The 21,383-nt window shown below is 37.7% G+C and overlaps 5 non-coding genes and 1 pseudogene across 5 annotated transcripts; 2 read left to right on the top strand and 4 right to left on the bottom strand.

Moving 5' to 3' along the window:
• LOC130222237 (oocyte zinc finger protein XlCOF6-like) overlaps window positions 1-21,383 on the bottom strand; it is a 314,140-nt pseudogene that overhangs the window by 53,751 nt on the left and 239,006 nt on the right.
• On the top strand, window positions 7,465-7,605 carry LOC130224266 (U4 spliceosomal RNA). The gene has a single exon (XR_008837333.1). It is a non-coding gene; the product is annotated as a U4 spliceosomal RNA (small nuclear RNA).
• trnas-gcu (transfer RNA serine (anticodon GCU)) lies at window positions 8,497-8,578 on the bottom strand. The gene has a single exon. It is a non-coding gene; the product is annotated as a tRNA-Ser (tRNA).
• On the bottom strand, window positions 9,104-9,186 carry trnal-cag (transfer RNA leucine (anticodon CAG)). The gene has a single exon. It is a non-coding gene; the product is annotated as a tRNA-Leu (tRNA).
• Window positions 9,864-9,935, bottom strand: trnae-cuc (transfer RNA glutamic acid (anticodon CUC)). Its single transcript has one exon. It is a non-coding gene; the product is annotated as a tRNA-Glu (tRNA).
• trnae-uuc (transfer RNA glutamic acid (anticodon UUC)) lies at window positions 10,184-10,255 on the top strand. Its single transcript has one exon. It is a non-coding gene; the product is annotated as a tRNA-Glu (tRNA).

Raw genomic sequence — 21,383 nt, 5'->3', positions numbered from 1 at the left:
AAGACTGATTCTCTATTTACTTGTGCCTTTCTAATTTCATTTTCTAGAATACTACCGGATACATTGTTGTTCTTCCATTGCGGAACCCACTCTGATAAGGTGTAATTATTCCCCTGCTTTCTAAATAATACATTAACCTTTTGGCTATCATTCTCTCCATAAGTTTACATAAGTTAGATGTTAAGGCTATAGGTCTATAACTTGTGATTTCTGATTTATCTTTTCCAGGTTTTCCTATGGGGACTATTACTGAGTGTTTCCATACACAGGGCAACTGTCCTTGTTCCCAAATTTTATTATAAAGATCAATTATTAAGGTTTTTGCAACATCAGAGAGTTGTTCAATCATTTTGTAGCTTATTCCATCTTTCCCTGGTGATGTGTTTTTAACTCCTATCAGGGCTCTCTTTAATTCAAACAGTGTGAAATTTGCTTCTAATGGGCTCTCCTCTACATCTTATTTCGCCAAAGCTTCTTTATTTTCTTCAATTATCCTATTTCTTTTATTTAGCTCCTCATGTGAGAGATTCTGTGAACTATGTTTCTTTACAAAACCTTTTGCAAGCATATCAGCTTTGTCTTCATTAGTAATTGCTTCAATTCCGTTATTTCTTAATATCGGTAGAGAAAATTCCATTCTTACACCACCCATCTTTCTAATCATTCCCCAGATCTCCTTAATGTGTATTTCTGTCCCAATATTGCTGCAATAATTTTCTTTTGGCTTCTTTAATGTTTCTCTTGGTTTTTGCGTGTGCTCTTTTATATTCCATTAAATTGTCAAAAGTATGATTTAACTTTACAACTTTGAAGGTTTTGTTTCTATTTTTAACTGCACTTCTGCACTCATCTGTCCACCATGGTACCATGTTCTTTCTCCTAGCCCCTGATGTTTTACCTATTGCTTCTGCTGACTCATGTATTATGCTTGTAATCATATTGTTTAATTCCTCAACATTGTTACTCATGTTCGGCATGGCCTCAGTTAGTTTACAGCTTGCTTTAAAACTGAACAGTTCCCAATTAGCTTTTCTCGTTTTCCATCTTGTAGCCCAGTTATCTTCTAAAATGACATTTTGATTTCTTAGTTTTGTCCAAATTGGATAATGATCACTGTCCATTGTATTACTGCTTACTTCCCATACACACGTTCCTGCCAGTTGCTGTGTAACAAAAGTAAGATCAATTGCTGATTCCCTACTATGAGTAACATATCTTGTGGCTCTTCCATCATTTAAACACACTAATTGTTTATCATATATTATCTCCTCTATGATATCCCCGTTGCTATCTGTTTTTGTACTTCCCCACAATGAGCTATGAGCACTGAAATCCCCTCATACTATTAGTTTAGAGTTTTCTACCTCACAAATTTCCTCCAGCACTTCACTGGCTCCTGAAAAAGTTATAAAGAGACAGGCAAACGCACTGAACGTTCTTATATTAAGCAATGTGTTAACTTATTCATTAGTTAAAATCAATTCAAAGTTAAATACTCATTCAAATAATCAAATAATTATATAAAAATAATGAGAAACAATATGATGAGGAAAGGATAAACGTTGATTCATGCTGAGATGGATAGGAAGGTATAAATCAGAATCCTCTACGCTCTACAAAAGTTGGCTTACATGCCCAAACAGGGACTTGAACCTTGGATCGTCAGATGGGAAGTCTGACGCTCTACCGACTGAGTTATCTGGGGTCGTTGGGTCATTAGCTTAGATTAGCTTGTGACCTGTCAAAGATGCAGCGTGCACTAAAAAGTGGGCTGTACAAAACAGGTGGCAAAAGGGGGGCGTGATGCCAATGTCACCTTAGGGAATCCTGCCGTGACCCAGATTCAATGCAGGATTGCTGCGGCCACAATGCAGAGTACTAACCACAATCCATTCACGGCGAGTTACCGGACAGCCGTTGTGGCATGTTCCTCCCTCTGATTTGCCCCTTTTGGTTCAGTGAGCGCACGCTGTTGTTTTTCTCCTCCTACCAGCACGACGCTTTTCCCAAGTCACGCTGGAATTGCAAACATTTGATGACTGTTGGAAGTTTAAGAAGGAAGAGGACAAGCACGTGGTCTGCAGGACTCGAACCAGCGCGAGAAGACCCCAGTGGATTTCTAATGCACCACCTTAACCACTTGGCCGCAACTACAAGACTGCCTGTGCTCTCCATGTCCTCATGCCTAGTCAGGGCCGGCCCAAGCCTTCAGGGGGCCCTAAGCAGGATTTTATTTGGGGCCCCCTTGGTGCAAAAAATGTGATAAATTATCATCAATCCTTGATTTATTTGCACACTTTAAATTTAAAACATGCATTATCGATTTTATTTGCTGTAGCTGTAATGCTTAAATCATAAAATGTTTAAAGACAATTCCAAATATTATACTGCAGAAACAACTGCCTATTGATCAACTGCCTATTGATCAACTGCCTATTGATGCCACAAAACTAAACAATTAGACACAAAACATTAATCTAAGCTGTCTTGACAGAAACAAATACAGCTGGAAGTAGCCAATAGCATACTTATTATTATTATTATTCAGTCACAAAACGCTGCCAAACAGTCAAGAATAGTGACAATAAATATCATTTTTTAAAAATGGATAAATGTTAACACTGAAAAAAAATGCATTTTGTAGTTCAAATAGCATATATTCGCATATAGCGTATTACTAAATATCTAGAAAAAAATGTCAGTTTTCAGAAATAATTCTAGATTAATTGATTTTTTTCCTGTAAAGTGAACAAATTAATCTGCCAATGAGATAAGTAAAATAATCTTATTTAAAACCAAAAACAATAATCTTTTATTTACCCTAATTGGCAGATTATTGAGCTTTTTTATGAAAAAAAAACAAAAACAAATTGATTTGAAACAATTTGAAACTAATGTATAAATCAGAGGCTTATTTTTTATCACCAAGTTTATGAAGCGTTTTGCTGCTGTGCTGTGCACTGTTGCTTCAATCACGATATCAGTGATTCTGCGATAAATCAACAGATCACAAGAAAACCAATCACAAATATATCATGAAAAATGGAAAAAATGCATCAAAAAGTTATGATGCATTTCTTTTAATGACAGCATGTTTCTAAAATTGCAACACTGAAAAACAAGCGCACAGCTGTCAAACAACTTAGCAATGCTGATGTGCAAAGAGCAGTTTGTGATTGAAAATCACAATCATCTCTTTCATAGCAGCAGAATCTCAATTTTGTGGAATATGCATTTAAAAAAACACTGTCAAAATAGTCAATTATTGCTTTCTAGTTTTCTGTAAACTTAAAACACTTATTACAACTTGATGAACTTATTTTATGAAAACATGGAAACATGTTATGCTTACCTCTGGTTTATTTTGAATAAACAATCATGCATTAAATATTTGTAATATTTTTAATGCATTAATATTTTTTCTTTAACTGATCAGAATTCTCTGAGAGGTGAGCACAGACTCCTCTGATCGCGTATGAAGTTTTCAGCAGTGGAGAACATCAGTTATTTACTCATCTATTTAAAAAGATTTTTTAATTACCCTAATATTTTTTAGCCAAAATACCATCTACAAGACTTTGCCAAAATCTGTAAGGGTTAAATAAACGCAAGGCCTTTTAAATTATATGTTCACCCCCTATTGATATCTTTATCTAATACATATTTTGGCGGAATTAAAAAGTTTGAGCACATTTAAGTCACAGCACTGCCTGCCCGCGGGCACGCGCGAGCGATATAGCGAAGTGAAAGCGCGTTGTGAGGAAGAAACTATCGGAAAATTCGGGGGGAGCTGGATGTCTGAAATACAAATACCTTGGTCCAGCTTGGACAGAAGAATGTCCGTATGCCTGAGATTTCCACCATTGCAATGGCTCACCTGTCAGCGGTTTACATGACGCCGGTGTGTCTCTGATGATCTGCTGTTATGGGAAGCGCCTGGTGGTGGCTGAGTGTACTGTATTTAAAGCGGTAATCTGTTGCAGTCAGTGTGAAAGACTAATTAATTAATTCATATCTTTGTAAATTTAGATAAGTATCGATACGTGGCGCCAGAGTATGTATCGCGGCCGGATATAACATGATAAATGGGCATATGTTTTGTCCCACCCCTTATCCATAACCCAACAAACAAACATAAAACGAAAGTCACTCATATATTTCGTGCACTCTTGGGGGCCCCCTGGTGGCCATGGGGCCCTAAGCAGCCGCTTAGTTCGCTTATGCCTTGGGCCGGCTCTGTGCCTACTACACGTGTTGTGCATCCAGATGAAACTTTCAGCAAGCGATAGCTCACTGGCAAAAGCTGAGGCTCCACAAGAAGAGCCTAACACGCCCGAGCAGGGATTTGAACCCTGGACCGTCAGATTAAAAGTCTGATGCTCTACCGACTGAGCTACCATGGCAGCGCCTCGCAAGTAGGCAAGGTTTAGGGTTGTGGTCGGCGCAGACCTGTACAGTACACAAAAGTTTACCGTGAGGTGGGGTTTAGACTTGTGGTTGGTGTAGATGCTGCTAAAACACAACAGGTTACTGTGAGGTTGGGTTTATGGTTGTTGTAGGTGTAGACGTCAGTAAAACACAGTAGTTTGGACTCCATGTCATGTGGGAGACATTAAAAAGATCAATGACAACTGCAGAAGGTCTTTCAGTTGTTGTGGGAATAAATGGAGACTTAACCATTGAAACGATTCCTTCCATGCCTTAGAAGGGTGACTTGATCAATGCTTACCTACACAGCATGCTGGCATCAAAGGTCCCGTTGCTCATATCGAATCCCTAGTCTTCCACACTTTAGGAAACGTAAACGTTCAGGACGTGCCATTAGCACAGCCTGCACTAAAAGGAGGCTGGAGATTACAGATGGCATTACAGAGTGCAACGCCAATGCCACCCTGAAAAGCCTGCCATGACCCGGATTCGAACCAGGGTTGCTGTGGCCACAACGCAGACTACTAACCACTATACAATCACAACGAGCTACGGGACAGTCACTGGAGCCTCGCTCTCTGTCATACGTCTTTGAAAATGGAGGGCCCCCAGGGCAGTCAGCTGGCACGTGCTGCGGATTTATTTTTGTTGCTTTTCCCTACCAGCACACCCCTTTTCCCAAGAAACAATGCAGTTGCAAACAATCAAGGAAAGTCGCAAACTAAATCCTGCGCGTAGCCTGGACGTAGTCAGCAGGATTCGAACCTGCGCTGGGAGACATCATCAAGATGTCGCTTCTAGGGATGGTATGCAGTTTAACCCAAAGAATGACCAGTCTGTCAGATGAAGAAGAGCCGGAGTCAGAGATTTAAATAAATAAATAAAGTTTACTGAAGATAGTTTGCAGTTACATCTGCAAAAGCCAGCTTCAACACTCTGTTCTATAACTCTATGTTCGGTGAGATGACTTTCAAATTTGCCATAACATGCTTCGAAGCACGAAGATGGTGTGAGTAAGATAACTTCCCCGGAAGCACTGGGCTCTCTTAAATGAACGACAAGTATGGGATTCGAACCCATGCATGCAGAGAACAATGGATTAGCAGTCCATCGCCTCAACCACTCGACCACCTCATCATGCATTTAACCACTTTCCAGATGGGGGCTGGACTATAGCACATAAATATGTATTTGCAGCTATTTTCAGTACAGACGACATTACATTTTGCAGGAACATCCTTCAAAACGCTAAGAGGGTCCGAGTAAAACACATTCCACAGAAACACCAGCATCTCTCAGATGCCAGAGCATTTGAACGACAAGAATGGGATTTGAACCCACGTGTGCAGAGCACAATGGATTAGCAGTCCATCGCCTTAACCACTTGGCCACCGCATCACATATGTTGCTAATATCCTGATGGAAGCTGGACTGTGACACATATGTGTTCATGTATGTTTTAGCAACTATTTTCAGTAAGATGACACTCAATTTTGCCATAACATGCTTCGTAGCATGAAGAGGGTGCAAGTAAGTTACCTTCCATGTAAACACAGGGCTCTCTTAAACGAATGACCAGGATGGAATTTGACTCACACACGCAAAGCACAACAGCATAGCAGTCCAGCGCCTTATTCACTCAGCCACCTCACCGCATGTATAAGTGCTCTCCTAATGGAGGCTGGACTATGGCATATACGTATGTTTTTGCAGCTATTTTCACTAAATATTACATACAATTTTGCCATAAACATTCTTTAAGACGCTGAGAGATGCAAGTAAGAAACCTTAGACAGAAGCAGTTGCCTCTCTCAAAACAGTGAAACTATGAGGATGGGATTTAAACCAGAACTTACAGAGTACAACATACTAACCTAAGCACTCGGCCACTTCGTCACGTGTAAGCACAGCGTTGTGCTAGAGAAAGGATTAACTTTTGTGACTCGAATGGACGTTCATACAGAAAAGATGAAGATAAAGGTTGTCATAAGGAGCTTTATCAGTAGCTCTGATCAGTGCCCCAGAGTTAAGGCTGATTTATACATCTGCGTCAAGCGCACGCGTATGCTACGGCGCAGCCTACACGTGGTTGCATAGCACCTCGCTGTGGCCGTCGGCGACATTGACGCGCACCTCTCAAAAAATGTAACACGTACGCGTAGCTCTCAGATTGGTCGGCTTGGTAGCGCTGACGAGTGTGGGCGGAGGTGAGAGCCGCACGAACGTGAAGCTGCGGGTGTTTACAAGTGTGGAATCCCATGAAGGAGCTCAGGATGGAGACTTGTTTTGTGTTTACCTTTTAATTAAAGTTGTTGCACGTCCACTGGTTCCTGCGTCAAAATGAGCGAATTTGAGCCACTTGCACATTAAGGAAGCATTCAGAAAAAAACAAAACACCAGCGAAGAAACTCAACACAGAGAAACATAAACACCTACTGCCAGCTAGCGTTTCGGAAGTGTATTGCAGAGCAACAGAAACAGTGCGCAAAAGTATAAGTGCACGGCTACGCACAAGGCTTGCGTTGTGGATCACGCTGATCACTTGACACAGAAGTATAAACCAGGCTTTATTGTTCAACATTAACTGCAACATGTTTCTTCTGGTTTTGTTGGAGAGAAACTAGACAGAATGCCTGAGTCTAAAAACGGCAGCATAGCTGACCTTGGATTTCTGTCAAAATATGGTTTCAGTGCCCTTGCATTCTTCATTACCTTACCCCAATCCCTGTACAGCCCAATAAATACATCCCAATCTCAACCCTTTTCTCTGCCGTTCAGCATTGTGACTCCGTCCCCTTTACCAGATTACCCACAATTCTCTTCTCCCAGATTCACATAAATTGTGTATACTTTTCTTTAAGTAAAAATGAAACAGTGTATAAGTAATTATTTTTGGACAAATCAATAACCTGTTCTGCTGACACAGCATGCACTCATTGGTGCCAGAAGGCTGACTGCTGGCAGTTTAAAGTTTGATGCCACCTTGTCGTTGCATGTCCAGATTGGTACACAGAAGAGTTCATAGCTGTTATAGCTATTCTTTCACAGAGGCAATATTGTAGCCTATGAGGTCTATCTGAGGCGTGATCATTGCTGGTTGAAAACTTTACCCAATACCTCGCTGAGATGACTTGAAATACAGTCAGCTCTGGCAATTTTTGTCAACATCTTAGTAGGCTTAATGTTCTGTTGAAAAAGATGACTGTGCTTCTGTTTCTTTAACATGTTGCAACTTTTGATGAGCTCCTAAACATGCAGCAGGCTGGATTAACCTGTACCATAACATTCTTCAGAACGCAAGCAAAGTGCGTGTAAGAAACCTTCCATGGAAGCACCAGGCTCTCTAACACACTAAAGCAATTGAACGACGAGAATGGGATTCGAACCCACACAGGCAGAGCACAGTGGATTAGCGGTCCATCCCTGCCAGAGGCTGGATTAACTTTTACCATGACATCCTTCAAAACGCTAAGAGGGTGCGAGTAAAACACCTTCCACGGAAGCACGGGGCTCTCTCAAACACCAGAACAAATGAGCGACGAGGATGGGATTCAAATCCACACATGCAGTGCACAATGGATTGTAAGTGCATCACCTTAACTACTCGGCCACCTCATCACGTATGCGCCTACTTCTTTGATGGAGGCTGGACTGCGGCACATATTTGTATATGTATGTTTCTGCAATTATGTTCGGTAAGATGACTTTCAATTTTGCCATATCATGTTTCGAAGCACGAAGATGGAGTGAGCAAGATAACTTCCCCGGAAGCACTGCGCTCTCTTAAATGAACGACGAGGATGGGATTCGAACCCATGCGTCCAGAGAACAATGGATTAGCAGTCCATCGCCTCAACCACTCGGCCACTTCGTCATGCGTTTAGTTACTTTCCAGATGGGGGCTGGACTTTCCAGATGGGGGCTGAAATAAATAAGTATGTATTTGCAGCTATTTTCGGTACAGACGACATTACATTTTACAGGAACATCCTTCAAAACGCTAAGAGGGTCCGAGTAAAAGACACTCCACAGAATCACCAGGCTCTCTCAAATACGAAAGCATGTGAGTGACAAGGATGGGATTCGAACCCATGCGTGCAGAGCACAATGGATTAGCAGTCCATCGCCTTAACCACTCGGCCACCTCGTCACTTATGTTGCCACTTTCCTGATGGAGGCTGGACTGTGGCACATATGTGTACATGTATGTGTTTGAAAAAAGGCTGTATCACTCGGACATGGCGCCAAAGGGTTAAATTCTTGAGCCAGAGATCTCAGCTGTGCAACAGCCATGTCCTCACTGTGAGAGCATGAGCTGTCCGCGGGCACTGCATCGACATGCTGGACCCCCAGACCTGTGATGCGATACTCGTGCCCATCATCCGGAGATAGGAACCACCGCCTCCAGAAACGCACATTCAGAACAGCATCTTGAAAAAGACGCGTTGATTGACTGACACGGCTTTTTCTCTTCTCTTTCCCACAAAGAGTCAAATGTCATGACTTGACGTTGTAAGTCTACAGTGCCCATTAAGGTTGCCAGGGCCTTTGATACACTTCGTAAACTGTGACGCAAAGATATTGATGCGGGGCTTTGTCAGTGTTACTGTATCACTGGGACATGGCGCCAGATAATTAAATACTTGAGCCTGAACGCACAGCCAAAGATTAGGTATGTCAGAAGTGGGATTCGAACCCACACCTCCAGGTGAGACTGCAACCTGAACGCAGCACCTTAGACCGCTCGGCCATCCTGACATGCACACTTAGCCGGAGCTGTCTTCTAGGAGCCACATCGCAGCACCATGACATGGAAGCTGGTGTTTCACAGCTTGCCCAGCTCCAGCAGTCCGCCTCGTTGGTGCAGTAGGCAGCGCGTCAGTCTCATAATCTGAAAGTCGTGAGTTAGAGCCTCAAGTATTTAACTCTCTGGCGCCATGTCAGAGTGATACAGTAACCCTGACAAAGCGTCACGTCACAGTTTACGAAGCGTAGCAGTGTCCCTGGCAACCTTAATGGGCACTGTAGCCTGCAAGCTTTGAGGCACTACGACAGGTCTAGCGGTCAGGATTCTTGGTATTCACCCAGGCGGCCCGGGTTGACAGAGCTTTGTCCTTGTTTCAAACAATGTGCTAACAAGGTGTTGAACAGAGTGCCAGTGGCACAAAGGATAACGCTAATGACTATGCATCAGAGGATTCTAGCTTACGGAAACCATGAGACAACCTTAAGGGGATGGGCTTGTGCTCGACTGTCGTAAGCCTTCGATAGCTCAGTTGGTAGAGCGGAGGACTGTAGGTGGGATGTTGACAATCCTTAGGTCACTGGTCCGGCTCGAAGGAGATCTTTTGCGCTCAGAGCTGTTTCATGCCTGTGCAGTTCCAATATATTTTAGTCGCTAGAACTCAAAGTTCACCATAGAGGTGAAAAGGAAGTTCCCTGACCGGGAATCGAACCCTGGCCGCGGCGGTGAGAGCACCGAATCCTGACCACTAGACCATCAGGGAAGGGCCAGCAGAACCTTGCCCCTGGCTTTCTTTGGTCTTTTTGCTGTGCTGTCAGTCAGTGCACTGCGGTCGCCAAAGGATAACGCTAATGACTATGCATCAGAGGATTCTACCTTACGGAAACCATGAGACTGTGTATGAGAGCGTGCGTAAATGTATGAATGGTACTTGTGCAAGAGAGGCAGTGAAGTGTGCACGATCAGAAAGAACGGAAGTTTGTGCCAAGACTGGCCCTCACAAGTGGCAGCTCCCATATGGTCTAGCGGTCAGGATTCCTGGTTTTCACCCAGACGGCCCGGGTTCGACTCCTGGTATGGGAAGGCAGTGGGGCAGTGAAGTGTGCACGATCAGACAGAACTGAAGTTTGTGCCAAGACTGGCCCTCTTGTGCCAAGACTGCGGTCGCCTTTCGCTCCAGCTGGAGCTGTTCAGTTCCAGTCTGGAGTGAGTCGAGTTTAAGGGGCTGCCAGCACAGAGCCCGTGGGGTGCTCCCCTGGTTTCAAAGGCTGCCCCATCTTCTGATTTTTATAAACGTCTACTACAGCTACACCAACCGTAAACCAAGCCTACTTGTTGACAAAGTCCCTACCAGGCCAACCCTGCTTTGCTTCCGAGTTCAGAGGAGAACAGGCATTGTCAGGGTGGTATGGCCGTAAGCGAGAGCAGCCGTCAAGAGTTGGCTATTTAAAAATAGGCGCAGCACCAGGAGCCGAGCGCAGCTCAGCTTGCCTTTACACAGCACCAACAGAAACAACACCCTTGACCCCTCAATAGTTTACCTGTTTATGTTTTTTTTTGTTTTTATGTTTATGTTTCTGCTCTAGGGCACCAACAGCTCTTGCTAGGTTAAACCAGCTTAGTCAGTGTACTCACTTTCCCCTAAATGGAATCAGGGGAAGTGGGTACAATGACTTAGCTGGTTCCAGAGATCAGTGAGGAATTCAGGTTTTTTTTTTTTTTTTTTGGATTTTAGGAAGTGTATTAGCTGCCAAATGAAGAAATTCAAAAAGCTTACAGCACCTGGTATTCCCAGGCGGTTTCCCATCTAAGTACTAACCAGGCCCAACCCTGCTTTGCTTGCGAGTTCAGATGAGATCAGGCATTGCTTTTTTTTTTTTTTTATTAAAAATAATTTTCAAATACAATAAAACAATACATTGAGTGACTTTTCAAACATCAGAAATAAAAAAAAATACTTATGTATAATACATTCATTTGTATTTGTCCCACATCCAGGTAACATCGTTCACATTAAACTCTAAAATGTTCTACAAACATTTCTATAAATTCATCTTCTTTGTCATTTAATAAAAAATATTCCCGTAATAACCTAAATGACGTTTCCATTTTGTTTTTAAATAAAATCCATACATCTACTTTTCTTTTTTCAAATTTTGCAATATTCCTTCTTTGCCATATTACATTCTTCGCAATTATTATACATAAATTAAAAACAGTCATATTAAAACCGTTACCCTTGTAACCAAATAAAAACATTTTCTCCCATTCCTTTTGAGTCATGTTCTCATTATATTTATCTTTCAGCATAGATTTAATAATACGTTTGATCCTTTCCATAAACACACTCAATTCTTCACAGTGAAAAAACAAATGTAAAAAACCTTCTTCTTCATTTTTACAGACTTTACACATTTACATCTCTTTCTATCCCAATTTTACATAACCTCATTTCAGTTAAAATACAATTATGTCTTAATAAATAATTAAAATCTTCTAAAATTGGATCCATATATTTCGTTCCCACATTTTGCCATATTTCACTTTCATTTAAATCATCATATCTTTCTTTCCAATAATTGTTTGCAACTGGTTTTACAAAAGCCATTTCTCTAAAACACAAATAAAAATCTTTTACTTTACAGTCAATAAAAATCTTGTTCTCTCCATTTTTCTTTTTAAAATACAAATCAGGCATCTCTCCATTTTCTCCCTTTTCGTTTCGTTCAATTCTTTCAATCCATTCATGTGGTATTGCTCTTTTTAAATCCTCAAACTGTTTTACAAGTGTTCCTTTCCCTACATTCACTTCATTTTCAGATAACATGTCTTCAATTGCTTGTAATGGAAGATAGCCTTTTATCACCTCATAGAGCAGATCCTTTACTTGCCTAATTCCAGCTTGCCACCATTTTTTATAATATATTACATTTTCATCTTTCGTGATGTTCAGGTTTAAAAACAAAGGTTGTTCTAACAATTGGTTTCTTCCTTTTGGTACAATAATCATATTTTCTAAAAAGTTTCCCCAAGCTTCTAAAACCTCTTCATAAAATGTTGGTATCCCTGTCCACATTTCTTTTTTTGTTTTCATACATAATACACTACATCCCTTATTTACTCCACCACATTTCTTTAAAAAGTAATCCATGACATTTTTCCACACTTCTTTACTCTTATCATCTATAAAACATTTGACCAATTTCACCCTTAATGTTTTCATTCTTAAAAGTGGGTCTAAAAGCCCAAGTCCCCCAACTTCTTTCTCTCCAATCAACGTGTCATATGATATTTTTGCTCTTCCTTTTCCCCATAAGAAATCTAAAACACATTTTTTAATTCTTTTATAGTATTCACAAGGCAATGGGGTAACACTCAGCACATACCACATTTTTGAGAGCATTAGAGAATTAATCAATAAAACCTTTCCCTTCAATGTCAGGTTTCTCAATTTCCAATACCTCAATCTAATTTCAACCCCTTTTAAAACTCCCTCCCAATTAAAATGATCCGCTTTATTAAAATCCAAACCAACCCAAATGCCTAAAATCTTGATATGTTCATACTCTTCCTTAAAATGTATGTGCTGAGGTAAAACATCTGCCCTTCCAATCCTCATACACACACTCTTTTCAACATTAATCTTAGCTCCCGTCCCCTTACAATACCTATTTAAAATCCCCATTGCCTTTGTTACACTTTGAATGTCTTCAACCAACAAGGTAGTGTCATCTGCATACTGGTAAACTGGCTCATGTTCAGTTCTGTCTTCTATTTGTATTCCTTTTATTCCATTGACTGCTTTCATTGCTAGTCCCAATGGTTCAGCTACTAATGTGTACAGCAGTGCAGATAGTGGACATCCTTGTCTTATAGACCTTGTTGGTTGAAAACATTCTGTTAAAAAACCATTGCATTTAATACATGTTAAAATATTATAATAAAAAATGTTGATCCATTTCCTAAAATTCTCCCCAAATCCAAATTTTTTAATCACTTCAAACAAATAGTCGTGTTCCACTCTATCAAATGCTTTCTCTAAATCCAAACTAATTAAATATCCATTCATATTTTTCTCTTTCATATACAATAATGTATCTCTTATATTTTGAACTGTGTCTAATATGTCCTTCCCCTTGACTCCATATGCCTGTGTGGTGCTAATAATTTTAGGTAAAACTTTCCTTAATCTGTTTGCTAAAACCTTTGCTAAAATTTTAAAATCTGTATTTAACATTGTTAAGGGCCTATAAGGGACTTCCTCTTCTTTTGTATATCATTTTAATCATTCCTATCTTCATTCTTTCACTTAATTCTTCTTGTTTTAAAACCTCATCATATACTTCTTTTAAAACAGGTACTATCATTTCTCTAAAATTCTTATAAAACTCATTGGTTAACCCATCTATGCCTGGACTTCTCTCAGTAGTTAACTGTCTTATTGCTTCATCAATTTCTACTTCTGTTATCCCTGCATCACAAAAAACTTTATCTTCATCTGAAACGTTTAGTTTTATTTGATTTAAGAGAAACAGTTTATCATCCTGTGTAGTTCCTTGACTCTTAAACATATCTTCATAGAAATTTTTAACAGCTATTAAAATTTCCTCAGTTCCTTGTTTTAATTCTCCATTTTTATTCAACACCTCTTTCATTAAGTCTGCTTTCTGTCTATTCTTTTCTAAGTTAAAGAAGAATTTTGTACTTCGATCTCCTTCAACAGTGTACTTTGCTTTGCTTCTAATTATAGCCCCTCTGCATTTTTCATTTTCCATCTCTTTTAGTTGTTCTTGTAAATATATTATTTTCCCAATATCTTCATCTTGATCTATTTGCAGTCTTTTTATTTCCTCTTCTAATTCCTTTCTTATTTTCATTTCTTTATTATTTTTAACTCGTTTTACAATTTTACAATATTTTATTGAACATTTTTTCATGTCTAACTTCATATTGTCCCACCATATTCTTTTATCTTCTCTATACATTCTGTCCAATTTACTGTTTGCAATTATTTGTGTAATTTTTTCTTTGTATGTCTCATGTTTTAAAATTGTTGCGTTCAAAATCCATACACCTAATCCCCTTTCAACTTTTGCACAATCTAATTTCACACAAAAAAACGAATGATCACTAAAACTGACTTTTTTATAAAATAAACTTTTGATAAAATCCTTCATTTCTACATTACATAACATATAATCAATCCTACTTAACTTCAGCTCATGTAAAACCAGTTGCATTCTTGAAAATTCCCTCTTTGTCTTGTTTTTCTCTCTCCACACATCTATTAAATTGCATTCTGTCATCATTTTCAGTAGCTCCTCTCTCCCCTTGTCTTTTCTATATACCATCTTACTCCCCAGATCTAATTCTGTAAAAACAGTATTAAAATCTCCAATTACAATAACATTCTGCCATTTTTTTACATTTATACTAACGTTTTTAAAGAAGTTCACTTTTTCATTTTCTTCATTGGGTGCATGAATATTATAAATTATGAAATGATCTTCTCCTTTTTCTAATTTCATCGCCATGCTTTTCCCAACTCCATCCTCAAATATGACTTTTTCTTTTTCATATGTACCTCTTTTTATTAAAATCGCTACTCCACAACCCAGTTTATCCTCTCCATTGTTAAAATATATTTGACCATCCCATTTGCTTTGAACCATTTTAACACTTTCATTTTTCCAATTTGTTTCTTGCAAAACAATCACATCAGCTTCTTTACATAACACCAACATTTTTTCAAATTTCTCCACATTCAATAAACCTCTTGCATTCCACGATAAAATGTTAAAAAACATGATAAAAGATATTAAAATATTAAAACCAACCATTATTTTTAGTCTCCTCCTCTACCTCTGCATACCCATTTTTTTCAACCAACCAACAGCCCCTTCCATAAAAAGAAACACACATTAAAATCATGTTAAAATAGATAAAATGGTTAAAAAACATTATTTCTCATCATCTTCTTCCAGTCCTCTTAATACTTCATACCTATTAACGTTTTTTACTCGCACCTTTGTCATCATCTTTTTTTCTTGCACTGTCCACATTTGGTTTTACCTTTATTGTTCTTCTTCTTATTAGTCCTCTTTCCACTTTGTTCTTCTCTACATAATCTGTCCTTTGTTCTCCATCACTTTCCATTCCTTCAGCTTGATCAGTCTTACTTTGTTCATCGTTTTCCACCATATTTAAAAAGTTTTTAAAACTGTCAGTTATTTCCATTTGTGTCCACTGTTCTTGTTCTGATGTCTGTTTTTCTTCTTCTTCTTCTTCCCTTATAATGTTTGTTTCCTCCTCCATTACCTTTGTTGTTGATTCTTCTCCTTTCTTGTTTCTTTCATGCACCTGTCCGTCTACTTGTTCTGCTCCCCCTCCTTCCTCTCCTTCCATCCAACATTCACACTTGTTTAAAAAAATTTTACATTCTGGGCATTTGACAGTATTACAATTCCTTGCAAAGTGTCCCCTTTCTTCACATTTGTAGCACTTAAAATCTGGGCAATCCATTAGCAAGTGTTCAGAACTCATGCACAGCCTACAGGTCTTCACTTGATGGCTGTGCATTACCCTGAAGTACTGCGGCCCTTCTGCTGTTTCCAGCTTTGTGCTGTATGGCAATGATGCCACCTCCTTAGGGAATCTCACTTTTAGGAACCTTGTTCCGTCCTCAATGTCAGTGCCAGTGTAAACCCTTCTTTTTATTTTTGATATGGGATAAACTCCCCATCCTTCTAATTTTTCTAAAATTTCTCTATCATCAAGATAGACGGGCAGGTGCATGAAAGAAACAACATAATCCCTGTTTTGCAGCTTTTTGATTTCACAGTTCACTCCCTTAATCAACAGTCCATCAAGCAATTCCTCACATGTTTCTTCCTTCTCCATAGTAAGTTCAAACTCCTTTCCTTGCCTTGGTCTCAAAGCCAGAATTTACCCTTGACCACACTTGTCTGTCACTGCTTTAATGATGTCCACAGCTCTTACCTCATTGACTTCTTCTGTGTTCACTATTACTGTTGCTTCTTTTAAATACTTTCTTCCACCAAGTTGGTTTTTCCTTTGTCCAGCTCGTTGTTTGTTGTCCAGTCCATTGTCGTTAACCATTCTTGTTCCTCCGTCCAGTCCAGTTTCGTTTGCCATGAGAGTCTCCGCATCCAGTCCAGTTTCGTTTGCCAAAAATCCGTCCATTTTATGCCCAGGAAAGTGCAAAAAAACAAAAACAACAAACCACCCTCCAGTCAGCGGGATGCTGCTGTCAGGTGGTTTAAAAAACAAAAACACAAAATCAAACTCTAGTTCAGTCCACAAAAACAAACACAAAACAAAAATACTAAAATGGAGGAGAGCCTTTCTCTCCAAACTGCAGCCGATCACTTCCTGTATCGCTCACTAGTGTCCTCTAGTGTTGCCAGGGTGGTATGGCCGTAAGCGAGAGCAGCAGTCAAGAGTTGGCTATTTAAAAATAGGCGCAGCACCAGGAGCCGAGCGCCGCTCAGCTTGCCTTGAAACAGCACCGACAGAAACAATGCCCTTGGCCCCTCAATAGTTTACCTCTTTTTAAAAAAAAAATGTATTTATTAATTTTTTTGCCAAATGAAGGATTTCAAAAAGCTTACAGCACCTGGTATTCCCAGGCGGTCTCCCATCCAAGTACTAACCAGGCCCAACCCTGCTTTGCTTCTGAGTTCAGATGAGATCAGGCATTGCTTTTTTTTTTTTTTTTTTTTTTTTTTTTTATTAAAAATAATTTCAGTTACAATTTTACACGGTGAAGCATAATACAATACATATTAAAACATCATTTGGAATCAAAAACATTAAAACTGTGGTAAATTCCAGTTCATTTCTTTAAAAACTTGACATGCTTTGTTCGTCAAGATTTTGTGCAGTTCACCTAAATTGTCCTCGTTTTTATAATATATATACAGTTTTTCCATATATCCTTCCGTTTTCCTCCTTAAAATTGCCCATACATCCATCACAATTTTCTCTTTTTTTGCCACAATTCTTCTTTCCCACATTGCATTCTTCATCAGCATGATACATAGGTTGACAATTTTCTTATTTTCATTATTCTTATTCCATCCCAACATCAATACTCTGTTCCATTCTGTTTCATTTTCATCCCAGTCTCCAAGTAGTCCTTTAATTAAAACTTTACAATCTTTTAAAAAACTTTCCAATTCTTGACAATATAAAAACATGTGTAAAAAACCCTCTTCTTCTTTTTGACATACTTTACATATTCCACTTTGTTCCATCCCTATCTTGTTTAAAATGACATCTGAAAATATTGCTTTGTGCCTTATTAAAAATTCTAGACATTCGACTTTTGTTTCTACATACCTTCCTTTCATGTTTCCCCATATTTCATTTGCTTTTACATTGTATTTTTCCATCCAGTATTTGTTTGCTGTTGGTTCTTTAAAAACTTTCTCTCTAAAAAAACAATAAATATTTCTCACAGTACATTCTTTAAAATCGTGTGTTTTTTCTCCTATTTTCACACACACTTCATTTGTTTCTTTTTCTTTTTCAAAATTGTCTATGCTTCGTATCCATTCTTTCGGAATTGCCTGTTTAATTATGTCAAGATTTTTCTCAATTTCCCTTCTGTTGTATTCCTCTTTCGCCTCCTCCATTGTGTCTATAACATATTGTTCAGTTAAAAAGCCTTCTTTAAATTCATATAAAATGTCCCTTACTTTTAAAATCCCAACTTCTATCCATTTCTTAAAAAATAAAACCTTCCCTTGACTTAAAATGTTGTTGTTCAAGAAAAGAGGTTGGTTTAAAATGTTTTCCCTTCCATGTGGATTATATTGCACTATAGTTAAAAAGTTCCCCCACGCACTTAAAATTTCTCTATAAAATTCAGGTAAGTTTTCTGTCATCCAAGCTTTTGTTTTCATCCATAAAATCCCATCTCCCATGTTAAAATTACCACATTTGTTTAAAAAATATTTCATAGTTTTTTTCCACTCTGCTTTGTTTTCTTTTTCTAGATACTTCTTTATTCTTTTCACTCTTAAACTATTTTTCCTTTGTTCTACATCTATTAAACCCAACCCACCCTTGTCTGTTTCCCCTACAACTGTATTAAAAGCAATCCTTGGTGGCTTACCTCCCCATAAAAAATCAGTAAAACATTTTTTCAACCTCTTTTCTATCCACATTGGCATTTCTAAAACATATAAAACATGCCACAACTTAGACTCCATTAAAACATTTATAATCAAAACTTTCCCTTTTAATGTCAGTGTTCTTAGTTTCCAGTAATTTAACCTCCTTTCTATATCTGTTAAAAAACCCTCCCACATCTTATCTCTAGCTGTTCTGGCATCTTTCCCCATTAAAACCCCTAAAATCTTTATTTCTTCTACTTCTTTAAAATTGGTGCATTCTGCTAAATCTGTCTCCTTTCCAAACTTCATATAAACCGTTTTGTCTTCATTTACTTTACTTCCTGATCCTTTACAAAACTGTTGTACTATTTTCATTGCTTCTTTCACACTCTCTTTTCCTTTTACTATTAATGTAGTGTCATCTGCATATTGAAACATTTTATTTACTTTATTTTCTTCAATTTCCATTCCTTTTATTTTTTCTTCTTCACTGATAGCTAGGCCCAGGGATTCTGCCACAAGTGAATATAAGAGTGCTGACAGAGGACATCCTTGCCTTATCGATCTTGTTATTTTAAAACATTCTGTTAAAAAGCCATTACATTTAATTTTTGTTAAAATACCCTTATATAAAATCCTGATCCATTTTCTAAAAACTTCTCCAAAACCAAACTTTTTAAGTACTTCAAATAAAAACTGGTGTTCAACTCTGTCAAAAGCTTTTTCCAAATCCAAACTTATGATATATCCTTCCTCTTTTTTGTCCTTCATATATTCTATGATGTCTTTTATGCTCATTGTTATATCTGCTATGTCTCTTCCTTTTATCGCGTAGGCCTGTGTTGTTTGAATTATTTTTGGCATCACTTCTTTTAATCGATTTGCTAAAATTTTAGTTAAAATCTTCAAATCTGTGTTTAACATTGTGATTGGTCTGTAATTTTTTAACAATGTCTTTTCTCCTTTTTTGTGTATTAATTTCATTAATCCCATTCCCATTCTTTCATTTAATTCTTCTTTTTGCAGTATTTCTTTAAAAATTTCAGTTAAAATTGGTATTAAAATTTCCTTAAAACATACGTAAAATTCACTATTTAACCCGTCTATTCCTGGACTTTTCCTTTTGTTCAAGCTTTCTATTGCTTTTCTTATTTCTTCTTCTTTTATTTCTTGGTCACATTCTCTTTTATCCTCTTCATCTATTTTTGTTTTTATCTGTTTTAATAATTTTTCCATTTGTAATTCATCAACTCCCTGTGTTTTAAATAACTCCTCATAGTATGTTTTTATTTCTTTTAAAATGTCTTCATTTCCTTCTATGCTTTCTCCTTTTGCTCCTTGTATTATCTTTATTGTTTCTGCTTTTCCTTTTTGTCTTTCTAAATCAAAGAAGAATTTTGTGCACTTTTCTCCCTCTACTACATATTTTGCTTTGCTTCTTAGTCTAGCTCCTTCATATTTCTTTTCCTCAATTTCTTTCAGTTTTTCCTCCATTTCTTTTATTTTTTGTATGTCTTTTTCATTTTTTTCTAGTTCTTTTTCTAAGATTTCTTTTATTGTTTTTTCTTGGTGTCTTTTATTCTTTTGTATTATTCTACAAAATTGTATTGTAGTTTTTTTAATCAGATATTTGACATTTTCCCACCATAGTCTTTTGTCTTCATTATATATTTGGTTTCCTTTTTCCTTTTCTATTATTCCTTTTATTTTTTTAACATAGTCTTCATTTTTTAAAATGTCACTATTTAATGTCCACACCCCTGGGCCTCTTTGTATTTCTTCTGTATTAAAATTAAACAATAAAAATTTATGGTCACTTAAAACAGTTTCATCGTACTTTATTTTTTCTATATAAATTTCTATATTTCTTGTGCATAACACATAGTCTATTCTCGATTGAGTTACAAAATTCCCTACTATTTGTCTTCTAGAAAACTCCTTTTTCTTCCCGTTTCTCTCTCTCCAAATGTCTATCATTCCTTTTTCCTCCATTAGTGATTTTAGTTCTTTTCTTCCTGTGTCTGATTTAAAAACCATACCTTCTGTTATGTCCTGTCTGCTAAAAACAGTGTTAAAATCCCCACATACTATTATTTGTTTATAGTCGTTTAAAAACCTTCTTAAAAAGTTAAAAAAGCTTTTCTTTTCACTCTCTTCATTGGGTGCATGCACGTTAACTAAAATTATATCTTTCCCTTCATATTTTATTTCTAAAATCATACATTTCCCTTGTTTGTCTTTATATATTACTTTACTCATTTGTAGTGCATTCTTTCTTATTAAAATAGCTACTCCTCTCCCAGCTTTCCCATCTCCATTACTATAATAAAAGTCCCCATCCCACTCTTTTTTATATACGTCCATCACCTCATTTTTCCAATTTGTTTCTTGTAAAATAATTATTTCTTCTCTTTTACACTTTTCTTTTACATTTTCAAATTTTCTGATGTCTAAAAGCCCTCTTGCATTAAAAGACACAATTCCTAAAACCATAAATAAGATAAAAACATTCATAAAAACCATCATCTCAGTCCATCTCTTCCAAGCCCTTTAGCAACTCATACTTATTTTCGCATTCAAATTCTCCATCTTTTAGCAGTTTTTTCCTTGCAGTCTCTAAATTAGGTTTTATCTTTATCGATCTTCTTCTTTTTGATGATTTCACCTGTGTCTCTTTGTTTCCCTCCTTTTGTAAATGTTCCTCTAACTCGTCTTGCTCCTCATTACTTTGGTCTTTTGTCTCCACTGTGTCCAATGCCTTTTGAAAACTGTCTGTCATGTCCATTTGTGTCCAAAATATGTCTTCCTGTTGTCCTTGTTGTAAGTCTTTATTATTCGAATTGCTCATTTCTGCTGCTTCCAAAACATTCCTTAAACTGTCAGTCATATCCATTTGAGTCCATGTTGTCCCTTCCTGTTCAGTGACTCTGTCCTTTCCATTAGCCTCATTCTCTTGTAGTTTTTCACTTTTAGATTCTGTTCTTCTGTCTTGTGTTGTTGTTTTGTCCTCTGACTGTATATTGTCTCCTTCATACATCTGTCTGTCTACCCGCTGCTCTACCTCCTCCTCC

The sequence above is a fragment of the Danio aesculapii genome, chromosome 4 (genome assembly GCF_903798145.1).
Source record: "Danio aesculapii chromosome 4, fDanAes4.1, whole genome shotgun sequence".
NCBI lineage: Eukaryota > Metazoa > Chordata > Actinopteri > Cypriniformes > Danionidae > Danio > Danio aesculapii.
This window is presented reverse-complemented; position numbering and strand designations above follow the sequence as displayed.